This window comes from Salmo salar, chromosome ssa23, assembly GCF_905237065.1.
Source record: "Salmo salar chromosome ssa23, Ssal_v3.1, whole genome shotgun sequence".
NCBI lineage: Eukaryota > Metazoa > Chordata > Actinopteri > Salmoniformes > Salmonidae > Salmo > Salmo salar.
This window is the reverse complement of record NC_059464.1, coordinates 4,806,604-4,818,888: the sequence shown is the minus strand read 5'-3', so window position 1 is coordinate 4,818,888 and position 12,285 is coordinate 4,806,604.

Genomic DNA, 12,285 nt, shown 5'->3' with positions numbered 1-12,285 from the left:
AGAGTAGCACTTCCTCCCGATTCGGCCCATACCTGCCGCAAATGCGGAACCTCTGCCTTGCTAGCTTACGTGACCGCCCTCCTGAAGCGTCTTACCAGTCGGCACGATGCGGAAAGCTAGCGATTCGCTTGCACAAGTGGGGACACTTCAGGCTGAGGAGTACGTTTCACACATCCCCATGTGCTACATTGGCAACACATTTGAATGTGTGGCAGGAGCCCTTGTCTCACCTCATGAAAGCTGTCCCCCAATAACACAAAGCAGGCCCCAAACACAGCGTGGTATCCCCCCACAACACCATTTGGAACTTCAGTGTACACAGCCTCAGATGTGACTCACCTACAATGCCTTCAAAAAGTATTCATAACCCTTGACTTATTCCACATTTCATTGTGTTACAGCCTGAATTCAAAATGGATCAAATATTGATTTTTTTCACCCATCTATACACAATACCCCATAATGACATGAAAACATGTTTTCAGACATTTTGCAAATGTATTGAAAATAAAATACAGAAATAACTCATTTACAGAAGTATTCACACCCCTGAGTCAAAACTTTGTAGAAGTACCTTTGGCGATTACAGCTGTGAGTCTTTCTGGGTAAGTCTCTAAGAACATTCCGCACTTGGATTGTGTAACATTTGTCCGTTATTCTTTTTAAAATTCTTCAAGCTTTTGTCAAATTGGCTGCTGATCATTGCTAGACAACCATTTTCATGTCTTGCCATAGATTTTCAAGTAGATTTAAGTCAAAAGTGTAACTCAGACACCCAGGAACTTTCACTGTATTCTTGGTAAGCAACTCCAATGTATATTTAATGATTACAAGCATACCCATCACATGATGCAGCCACCACTATGCTTGAAAATATGGAGAGTGGTACTCACTAATGTGTTGTATTGGATTTGCGGCAAATATAACAATTCGTTTTCAGGACAAGAAGTTCATTTATTTGCCACAGAAAAAAGAACGTGGTATTGTGTGTTTAAATTCAGGTTGTAACATAACAAAATGTGGAAAAGGTCAAGGGGTGTGAATACTTTCTCAAGGCACCGTATACATAATTGAGAACGAGCCATCAACATCCACCACAACCACATATTGTCATCTGTAGCCATCCGTTGCAGAAATGTTGTCTTGTCTGATTTGATCAAATACATATCATTCTAATTAGTTCCATTTTGGTTTTTAGATATTAAATAATATATGTTATTTATGTGATCAGATTTAACATATATCAATTGATGCAAATGTTTATTATATTCAGTAATAATAATATGTTTATGTTACATAATAATAACATGTTATGTTAACAATGTTATAGCCAATGATTACCATCTTGAATAGATAAGGCCCCTGTAGCCTAGTTTATGAACATTGATTACTTAAATACGTTGTTTTTCTAACACAAAAAAACAAGACCAAGCCAATTAAATATTTTGTTCATTTATATCAATTGATTGTTTGCGCAGCCTACACATACTCTATGCTTGATTGTTAAAATACTGGTTCATTGTAATGTACAATGTGAAATTCTATTTGACAGTTTTGCTTGTCATAACAATGAACTTCAGCAACTGATGATCTTGTGAATGCTTTCCATGTTCTATTTTGAAGCCTGGCAAAGTATGAAGCGAGTGCATCTCTGACTTCACTGCTGCTGTGGTCAGGCTGTGGTAGGCCCTGTGGTACCTGGCCCTCCCTTCCAGTTGCATTGCTGGGAATTATTTGTTGTTGTACTTCATCCTACTCAAAAGTCTCATTATGAATTTAAAAAAATGATGCAGCACACAGCATGGTGTAATCACTTTGTTTATTATGTCAATGTGAGTCATTGCGTTTAAGCAAACGCCTCCATCTTCCCTTCAGTTGACCAAAAGCCCTCTCTACAGTAATGTGAGAAGTACTGAGCCTCATTAAAGTTTGTCTGCACAGGTGTGATTCCTCCTCTCTCTGAGTAAGGCTTCATCAGCAACCGAAGAAGTTGGTAGGCAGAGTCTCCTAATAATACATTCGGCGCATTCACTCCATGAAAGGTCTCAGTCCATCTTGGGAGTAGTCTGCCCTCCTGACTCTTGGTAAATAGTACTAAATTGACCAGCACATGGGCGTCATGAACTGTGCCAGCCCAACCAATGTGGATGTCCCAAAACTTACATTTGTGATCTATAACCCCTTGTAGGATCACAGTGTAAAACTTCTTTCTATTATAATAGTCCCCCTTGTCTTGTGGTGCTAAGATGGGTATATGAGTGCCAATGATTGCTCCACAGCATTGAGGGAATCCTGGTTGACGGTCATGGAATCCGTTTACTATGTCTCTGAACTCAGCCTCCGTTGGTTCTCTTGATGTAAACGTTTAACATTTTCTCCCGGATGAGACCGGTAGTTTGATTAGTGACTGTACATGCAGTTGACAAACCTACACCAAACAATAACGAGATGGTTTCAATCAATCAAATTTATTTATGAAGCCCTTTTTACATCAGCCGATGTCACAAAGTGCTATACAGAAACCCAGCCTAAAACCCCAAACAGCAAGCAATGCAGATGTAGAAGCACGGTGACTAGGAAAAACTCCCTAGAAAGGCAGAAACCTAGGAAGAAACATAGAGAGGAACCAGGCTCTGAGGGGTGGCCAATCCTCTTCTGGCTGTGCTGGGTGGAGATTATAACAGTACATGGCCAAGATGTTCAAACGTTCATGGATGACCAGCAGGGTCAAATAATAATAATCACAGTGGCTGTAGAGGGTGCAACAGGTCAGCACCTCAGGAGTAAATGTCAGTTGGCTTTTCATAGCCGATCATTCAGAGTTAGAGACAGCAGGTGCGGTGGAGGGAGAGAGTCGATACTCTATATTGGTGGCAAGTCTCCACAGATAAATGGCAACATGCTGCTCCACAGACATTGTTTTCCTGCAATGACACTGTTGCTGGACAAGAGAAGGACTAAGAATATCACATAGACAGGAATGTTGTCTTCCTCATCCTAAAGTTCGCCCTCCACTCTTTGTCAGTCCAGCCTTCAAATGCAGTCAGCCACCACTGTGCCTCCCTTGGAACAGCCCATATACTCATGGTAAAATAGAAGTCCATGGCTTAGGCTTACTACTTTAAATTGTAAACATGAATGGTAAGCTACAATATAACAATTCTAGCCAAAATAATATGTATAACAGATAATAATGATAGATCTGATAGTGCATGCATGTCAATATCACTTATTTGAAAACAGAATATAAAACATTTTAAATTAAATAATATATGCATGCCATCATGACATTTTGGCTAGTGTTCTTCACTGATATTAGATGGCTGGTGCCATCTAACGGACAACATTGTAACTGCACTTGTGGGTCAATTTTCGGGTCATGGCTAGAAGGAATCCAGCTTTTGTCAGAATTGACTTTTCGTAGCAGGTTTTGGAGAATTTACGCAGCAGGTTAGGAGAATTAGGTTAAGTTTAGGAAAAGGGTTAGGTTTTGCTCAAATGTATATAAAAAAATGAACAAAAGCTGATTCCAATCTAGACATGACACAATTTTCGTGACTGTTATTATAGGCTATAGACAACAAGTTGCGAAGAAATATCCAGGCATCTTTTTACTCACCATGTTGCATGTTACTGGATGAGTACAATATGCTGAGTAACATTACATTTCATTAACTCTTGATTCATCATTAAAAAACGGTTGGCCTTGGCGTTGTTGTGTGAGCCTCCTGTGTCGGTTTAGGTGGATAGTTTGCTATTGTCCTGCTGCTTTTACATAGTTCAATAAATGCATAATGGTCCCGACATTTCGGCAATACTGTTAAACTTGGTTCAAGGAAATCATAAGAGAAAGTAAACATTTTAGTAAATTGGTCTCCATTTTTCAGTTAGCTGGGTTTTAATGCAGACAGTCCCAGAATTCCAAAATGCATTCTGATACACTTTAAAAACAAATAATTTTGAAAGCCAAACTTATTCTGTAGAATTCTCGCAAACGCTCCAGAGAACCGCACCAGGGTACCGAATTTCATATGTGAAAACGCCCTAAATGTACACCAGTCAGGTTTCAGACCAGTTCATAGCACCATCTCTGCTACTTCTTTGGTTTTAAATTATGTTTTTAATTGTTTCGATAAGAAACACTGTGCAGCCCTTTTTATTGACCGGTCTAAAGCCTTTGACACTGTGGATTACTAATTACTTATTCAGAGGCTTTCATCAATTGGCCTGGACCAGGCTGAGTGTTGCTGGTTTGACAACTATTTATTAAAGGACAGAACGCAGTGTGTATTTACTGATGGTGTTAAATCATTTTTTGGGGGACATAACAAAGGGTGTCCCACAAGGATCGATTCTTGGTTCGGTTCTTTTCACTATTTACATGAACAATATTGGTTTATCTGTAATAAACATTAACTTTCACCTGTATGCAGATAACACTGTGGTGTATGCTATTGCTCCCACAGCTGACCAGGCTCTGTCGGAGCTTCAATCTGCGTTTATTGCCATGCAGAACATTTTAGTTTAACTGAAATGGGTACTTAATGCATGAAAAACAACGTTTTTGTCATTTGACAAATTATGTAAAAATGTATCTGATTTATGCATACGTACTTTGAATGGTGCCCTTATTCATCGTGACCCCGCTTATAAATATCTGGGAAACAGATTTATGAAAGCTATCTTTCAAAAAGCATTTTGATGAGTTAATTAAGAAATTAAGAATTAAAATAGGCTTCTTCTATAGGAACATGTCCTGTTTTTTGTTAAATGGCAGAAAACAATTAATTCAGTCAACATTCATTCAGGTTATTGACTATGGCAATATCGTCTATATGAATGCAGTTGCCACTGTACTGAAACCATTTGACACAGTTTATCATAGCGCATTGTGCTTTATTACGGGTGATAGGTTCAGTACACATCATTGCGTTTTGTATCAGAAAGTAGGCTGGCCATCCTTGAAGTCTCATAGATCGATACATTGCACTCTTTTTGTCTTAAAAGCCCTCTTGCATAAACTTCTGCCATACCTTACCTCATTGTTGACCTTCAGACATGCAGTATAAGTTACTAGACCCCGACTCAAGGATGGCTAACCCTGGAGATCACTTCAATATCCACCGAGTTAGGTAAATCTTCTTTTAGTTTTTTTGTGCCTCATGTAGAATGATCTCCAAAAGTCCTTAAAGTTGGTGGATTTGGTGCCTCTATGGCAGTTCAGGCGGATGTTAGCTATAATAAACTGTGTCAAATGGTTTCAGTACAGTGGCAACTGCTTCCTTTTTTACTGAAGAATGTGTTTGTTTCATATGATTGTGTTTTGCTTTTCATGTTTTGTGTTTGCTTTTCATGTATTGTGTAGTTGATGTGTATATAGATATGTATAGTGTAATTGTTGTTTATTGATGTGTTGGATAGGTCGTCGTTGTAAATAAGAATGTATTCTTAATTGACTTACCTGTAAAATAAAGGTAAAAAAATTCTCCACACGTGACAAACTCCCCAACCTGTTATCTGTTGTGTGTGTATGTAAGGTGCGCGTTTCATGTTCCACTACAGTGTATACATCAACATTATGACTGCTGTTACTACACATACAGTCAGAGGTACAGTATGAAGACAAAGCCTTGGTGCTCATGGCTCAAGTAAGGTGACAGCTGTCCTCTATGGAGCCCACTGAATAATTAAGTACACAGGTTAAATATTGTCCCTCCCCCACCTTAAGCAATAGCTGCTGGGCACAAACTGGTTGAATCAACGTTGTTTCAATGTAATTTGTTAGATGTATTGTGATGTGGAATCTATGTGGAAAAAACATTTGAAAAAAGTAATCAACCTAAACTGTTGTTATGAGGGTGACATTTCTACCACAGGATTATGTTATCATGGTAACCAAATTTCCACATAAACAAACCTTGTATGAAGTATGTTGAATTTGTACCTTTAAAACAATATCACGTCTTCAACGTTATATCCACTATCAGAAAAATAACTATAGGCTGGGCAGCACCTCCTACTGGAGAATTGATCTATCTACAGCTACCCTTTGGTCTCCCATCCAGGGTTTTAACCTAACCAAGTCCAGCCCTGCTTAGCTTTGATATTTGTCACTGATTATTACCAATATGCTATCATGAGAATGATTTTTGAGAGATCTCCACTTAAAAATGAACTTGATTTACTGTTGATATCATCAAGATATATTGATTCAATTCAAAACAGGATTAAAATAAAAATAGACAATACAGATATGACTGGTTGATTTCAATAATTATATTTTAGTCATATTGAATTATGTTTGGTTGTCAATGCAACCAAATATCAACATTTGAAGGACATGTATCTTGTTTGGATAGTTCTATCTGTGCCACTGACTTAGTCTGCCTTTAATCCCAGTTTGGCTACAAATTAATAATTGTTTGATTTGATTTAGTCCTATTCTGTAACTTTGATTTTTGGTTGAGATGGAGGTGTGAATCCAACATATCAATAATTAATTTGTATTCAAACTATAATTAAAGTCAGACTAAGTCAGTGGCACAAGATGGAACTATCCAAGGAGAAGATACATCTCCTTCAAATGTTGATATTTGGTTGCGTTGACAACCAAACACAATTTAATATTACTTTTGAAATACAATACATTTAGCATATTAACTTGTCCACAAGTAAGAAATGATATGTTGGCTTCACGTCTCCAACTCAACCAAAATTACAAGTTAAAACCTTTTAAGGATCCGCCCCTTTTTTAAATTTTTGCCTAAAATGACGTTCCCAAATCTAACTGCCTGTAGCTCAGGACCACAAGCGAGAATATGCATATTCTTGATACCATTTGAAAGGAAACACTGAAGTTTGTGGAAATGTGAAATGAATGTAGGAGAATATAACACAATAGATCTGGTAAAAGATAATACAAAGAAAACACCAACTGTTTTTATTGTATTTTTTTGTACCATCATCTTGAAATGCAAGAGAAAGGTCATAATGTATTATTCCAGCCCAGGCACAATTTAGATTTTGGCCACTAGATGGGAGCAGTGTATGTGCAAAGTTTTAGACTAATCAAATGAACCATTGCATTTCTGTTCAAAATGTTGTATCAAGACTGCCCAAATGTGCCTAATTGGTTTATTAATAACTGTTCAAGTTCCTAACTTTGCACTCTCCTCAAACAATAGCATTCTTTCACTGTAATAGCTACTGTAAATTGGACCGTGCAGTTAGATTAACAATAATTTAAGCTTTCTGCCAATATCAGATATGTCTATGTCCTGGGAAATGTTCTTGTTACTTACATCTTCATGCTATTCGCATTAGCCTACGTTAGCTCAACTGCCCCATTAATATACCTGAAATAACTGTTTGATACATGGAACTACAAAACACAGAATTGAGTGACATGTGTTGTCATTTGTGTAAATAGGGGCGCTACTTTGTCCCAGAATATTAAATAAAATTCTATGGGAAAGCCGTCCATAACTGGTTCTTTTCTCCACGCGAATGTTTTAAGTGTCTAATATTTATTATTCTTTGTTTGCTGATAGTTGACTCTAAGAAGGCTGTAGGATCAGTCCAACTATTGTTTAATATATGTTATAGATGTTAAGAGAAGCTTTTTAAATTGTCATTAATAGCATTGTTTCTAATTAAAGCATTTGTACCTTATCTTTTGAAATTATAGGATTTATTGTTTTGTTGAATAGTCATGACTGGTTCGAGCTACTTGTCGTGTCGTAAGACAACGTGGAAAAGGATATAATTGTTACTTAACGTGGATCCAAGATCAGTTTTGAGATCCACTGGCCCAATTGGTGTAGGGTTACATGGATGTTATTATTATTACATTTTTTACCCCCTTTTTGATCTTGTCTCATCACTGCAACTCCCCAATGGGCTCAGGAGGCGAAGGTCGAGTCATGCGTCCTCCAAAACATGACCCGCCAAACCGCGCTTCTTAACACCCGCCTGCTTACCCCGGAAGCCAGCTGCAGTAACACTGTTTAAATGACGATCGAGGTAAGCCTGTGGCCAGTACACCAAAAGTAATCTCTAGGGCTCAATGAGCCAAGTAAAGCCCCCCAGCCAAACCCTCCCCTAAGCCAGACAACACTGGGCCCATTTTTCTCTGCCCTACGGGACTCCCGATCACGGCCGGTTGTGATACAGCCCAGGATCGAACCTGGGTCTGTTGTGACACCTCTAGCACTGCCATGCAGTGCATTAGACCACTGTGCCACTCAGGAGGCCCCTAGCTGGACATTTCTGACTGGTCTTGGAACTGTAACAATGGCAGCCTCTCCCCACTAGGCTCAATGAGATTTGTAGTCATTTTGCCAACACAGACAGATATGTACACAGTCTTGTACCCATAACCTTTTTCAAACTGACTATCATATTTATTGATTAAATAAGACTTTATTAGTATAATAAATAATCCAGGATTATCACGAGTTAATTGACACAAGAAAACAACTCTACAGAGCGCCAACGGCTACAATGAATGGCTAAATTACTTCAGGACATGAAGGGTCCACGGAGCTCCTCATCCTCACAGCTCTCAATTGTACTGTTTTGTCTTTGATATGACCCTACCTTTTTATGACCCTACCTGGGTTTGTGCTGCTACTGCACCGATATCATGTGCAAAACTTTAAATTACTAAAATACATTTTTATTAACAAACATATTAACAAACATCAACAAACGAAACAGGAATAGTCATATAAAAAAAATATACACTACCGTTCAAAAGTTTGGGGTTATTTAGAAATGTCCTTGTTTAAAACATTTTTTTTTTTTAAATATTATTATTTAGAAATGTCCTTGTTTTTTAAAAATGTTGTCCATTAAAATAACACCAAATTGATCAGAAATACAGTATAGACATTGTTACTATTGTAAATGACTATTGTAGCTGGAAACGGCTGATTTTTTTAAATGGAATATCTACATAGGCGTACAGAGGCCCATTATCAGCAGCCATCACTCCTGTGTTCCAATGGCACGTTGTGTTAGCTAATCCAAGTCTATCATTTTAAAAGGCTAATTGATCATTAGAAAACCCTTTTGCAATTATGTTAGCCCAGCTGAAAGACTCCGGGATGCTGGCCTTCTAGGCAGAGATGCAAAGAAAAAGCCATATCTCAGACTGGCCAATAAAAAGAAAAGGTTATGATGGGCAAAAGAACACAGACACTGGACAGAGGAACTCTGCCTAGAAGGCCAGCATCCCGGAGCCGCCTCTTCACTGTTGATGTTGAGACTGGTATTTTGCGGGTACTATTTAATGAAGCTGCCAGTTGAGGACTTGTGTGGCGTCTGTTTCTCAAACTAGACACTCTAATGTACTTGTCCTATTGCTCAGTTGTGCACCGGGGCCTCCCACTCCTCTTTCTATTCTGGTTAGGGCCAATTTGCGCTGTTCTGTGAAGGAAGTAGTACACAGCGTTGTACGAGATCTTCGTTTCTTGGCAATTTCTCGCATGGAATAGCCTTCATGTCTCAGAACAAGAATAGACTGGTGAGTTTCAGAAGAAAATCTTTGTTTCTGGCCTTTTTGAGCCTGTAATCGAACCCACAAATGCTGATGCTCCAGATACTCAACTAGTCTAAAGAAGGCCAGTTTTATTGCTTCTTTAATCAGGACAACCATTTTCAGCTGTGCTAACATAATTGCAAAAGGGTTTTCTAATGATCAATTAGCCATTTAAAATGATAAACTTTGATTAGTTAACACAACATGCCATTGGAACACAGGAGTGATGGTTGCTGATAATGGGCCTCTGTACGCATATGTAGATATTCCATTAAAAATCAGCCGTTTCCAGCTACAGTAGTCATTTACAACATTAACAATGTCTACACTGTATTTCTGATCAATTTCATCTTATTTTAATGGACAAAAAAATTTGCTGGATAAAATAGTATTAATAAATTAATCCAAATAGAGCCAATGTTTGGAGGATATATTGGTATGGTTTGTCGGCCTTCGACATCGTCTCGGTCCTAACAACACCCGTACCAATATATCCTCCAAACACCGGCTTCTCGGGCATTATCACTTAATTATTGAAACTAGAGGCCATGAGTAACTTGGTCAAAAAGAATGGCACCGATTGGCCTATGGGGGTGGTGTTATAAGCAGTTTCACTTAAACACTCATATCAGTCACCCCGTTTGACCTAGAGACTTGAGACTTGAAACTTGAACGGTGTCTTTCCTCATGCTGAACAAATTTGCATCAAGGACACACAAAGTCCTTCAGGATAGATTTTCCTCCATCTTGGAAACTTTGGAAAACCTTTAAAAAACTACTTCGTCAACCATTTTGAAAAGAAGGTCGACGACATCCGATCCTCGTTTGTTAAGTCAAACGACACCGCTGGTCCTGCTCACATTGCCCTACCCTATGCTTTGACCTCTTTCTCCCCTCTCTCTCCAGATGAAATCTTGCGACTTGTAACGGCCGGCCGCCCAACAACCTGCCCGCTTGACCCTATCCCCTCCTCTCTTCTCCAGACCATTTCCGCTGACCTTCTCCCTTATCTCACCTCGCTCATCAACTCATCCTTGACCGCTGGCTACGTCCCTTCCGTCTTCAAGAGAGCGAGAGTTGCACCCCTTCTCAAAAAACCTACATTCGATCCCTCCGATGTCAACAACTACAGACCAGTATCCCTTCTTTCTTTTCTCTCCAAAACTCTTGAGCGTACCGTCCTTGGCCAGCTCTCTTGCTATCTGTCTCAGAATTACCTTCTTGATCCAAATCAGTCAGGTTTCAAGACTGGTCATTCAACTGAGACTGCTCTTCTCTGTGTCACGGAGGCTCTCCGCACTGCTAAAGCTAACTCTCTCTCATCTGCTCTCATCCTTCTAGACCTATCTGCTGCCTTTGATACTGTGAACCATCAGATCCTCCTCTCCACCCTCTCCGAGTTGGGCATCTCCGGCGCGGCTCACTCTTGGATTGTGTCCTACCTGACAGGTCGCTCCTACCAGGTGGCGTGGCGAGAATCCGTCTCCGCACCACGTGCTCTCACCACTGGTGTCCCCCATGGCTCAGTTCTAGGCCCTCTCCTATTGTCGCTATACACCAAGTCACTTGGCTCTGTCATATCCTCACATGGTCTCTCCTATCATTGCTACGCAGACGACACACAATTAATCTTCTCCTTTCCCCCTTCTGATAACCAGGTGGTGAATCGCATCTCTGCATGTCTGGCAGACATATCAGTGTGGATGACGGATCACCACCTCAAGCTGAACCTCGGCAAGACGGAGCTGCTCTTCCTCCCGGGGAAGGACTGCCCGTTCCACGATCTCGCCATCACGGTTGACAACTCCATTGTGTCCTCCTCGCAGAGTGCTAAGAGCCTTGGCGTGACCCTGGACAACACCCTGTCGTTCTCCGCTAACATCAAGGCGGTGACCCGATCCTGTAGGTTCATGCTCTACAACATTCGCAGAGTACGACCCTGCCTTACACAGGAAGTGGCGCAGGTCCAAATCCAGGCACTTGTCATCTCCCGTCTGGATTACTGCAACTCGCTGTTGGCGGGGCTCCCTGCCTGTGCCATTAAACCCCTACAACTCATCCAGAACGCCGCAGCCCGTCTGGTGTTCAACCTTCCCAAGTTCTCTCACGTCACCCCACTCCTCCACACACTCCACTGGCTTCCAGTTGAAGCTCGCATCTGCTACAAGACCATGGTGCTTGCCTACGGAGCTGTGAGGGGAACGGCACCTCCGTACCTTCGGGCTCTGATCAGTCCCTACACCCAAACAAGGGCACTGCGTTCATCCACCTCTGGCCTGCTGGGCCCCCTACCTCTGCGGAAGCACAGTTCCCGCTCAGCCCAGTCAAAACTGTTCGCTGCTCTGGCACCCCAATGGTGGAACAAGCTCCCTCACGACGCCAGGACAGCGGAGTCAATCAGCACCTTCCGGAGACACCTGAAACCCCACCTTTTTAAGGAATACCTGGGATAGGATAAAGTAATCCTTCTAACCCCCTCCCCCAAAAAAGATATAGATGTACTATTGTAAAGTGGTTGTTCCACTGGATATCATAAGGTCAATGCACCAATTTGTAAGTCGCTCTGGATAAGAGCGTCTGCTAAAGGACGTAAATGTAAAATGTAAATGTACTTCTCATGATCCAAATAACATGGCACATCCCTTAACTTAGTTTAAGAAAAGCTAATGGATTGGTTAAGAGATTATTATGAGTTATTGATGAAATAAGCAAATCAGATTTTACATGTCAATTTGAAGCCTTTG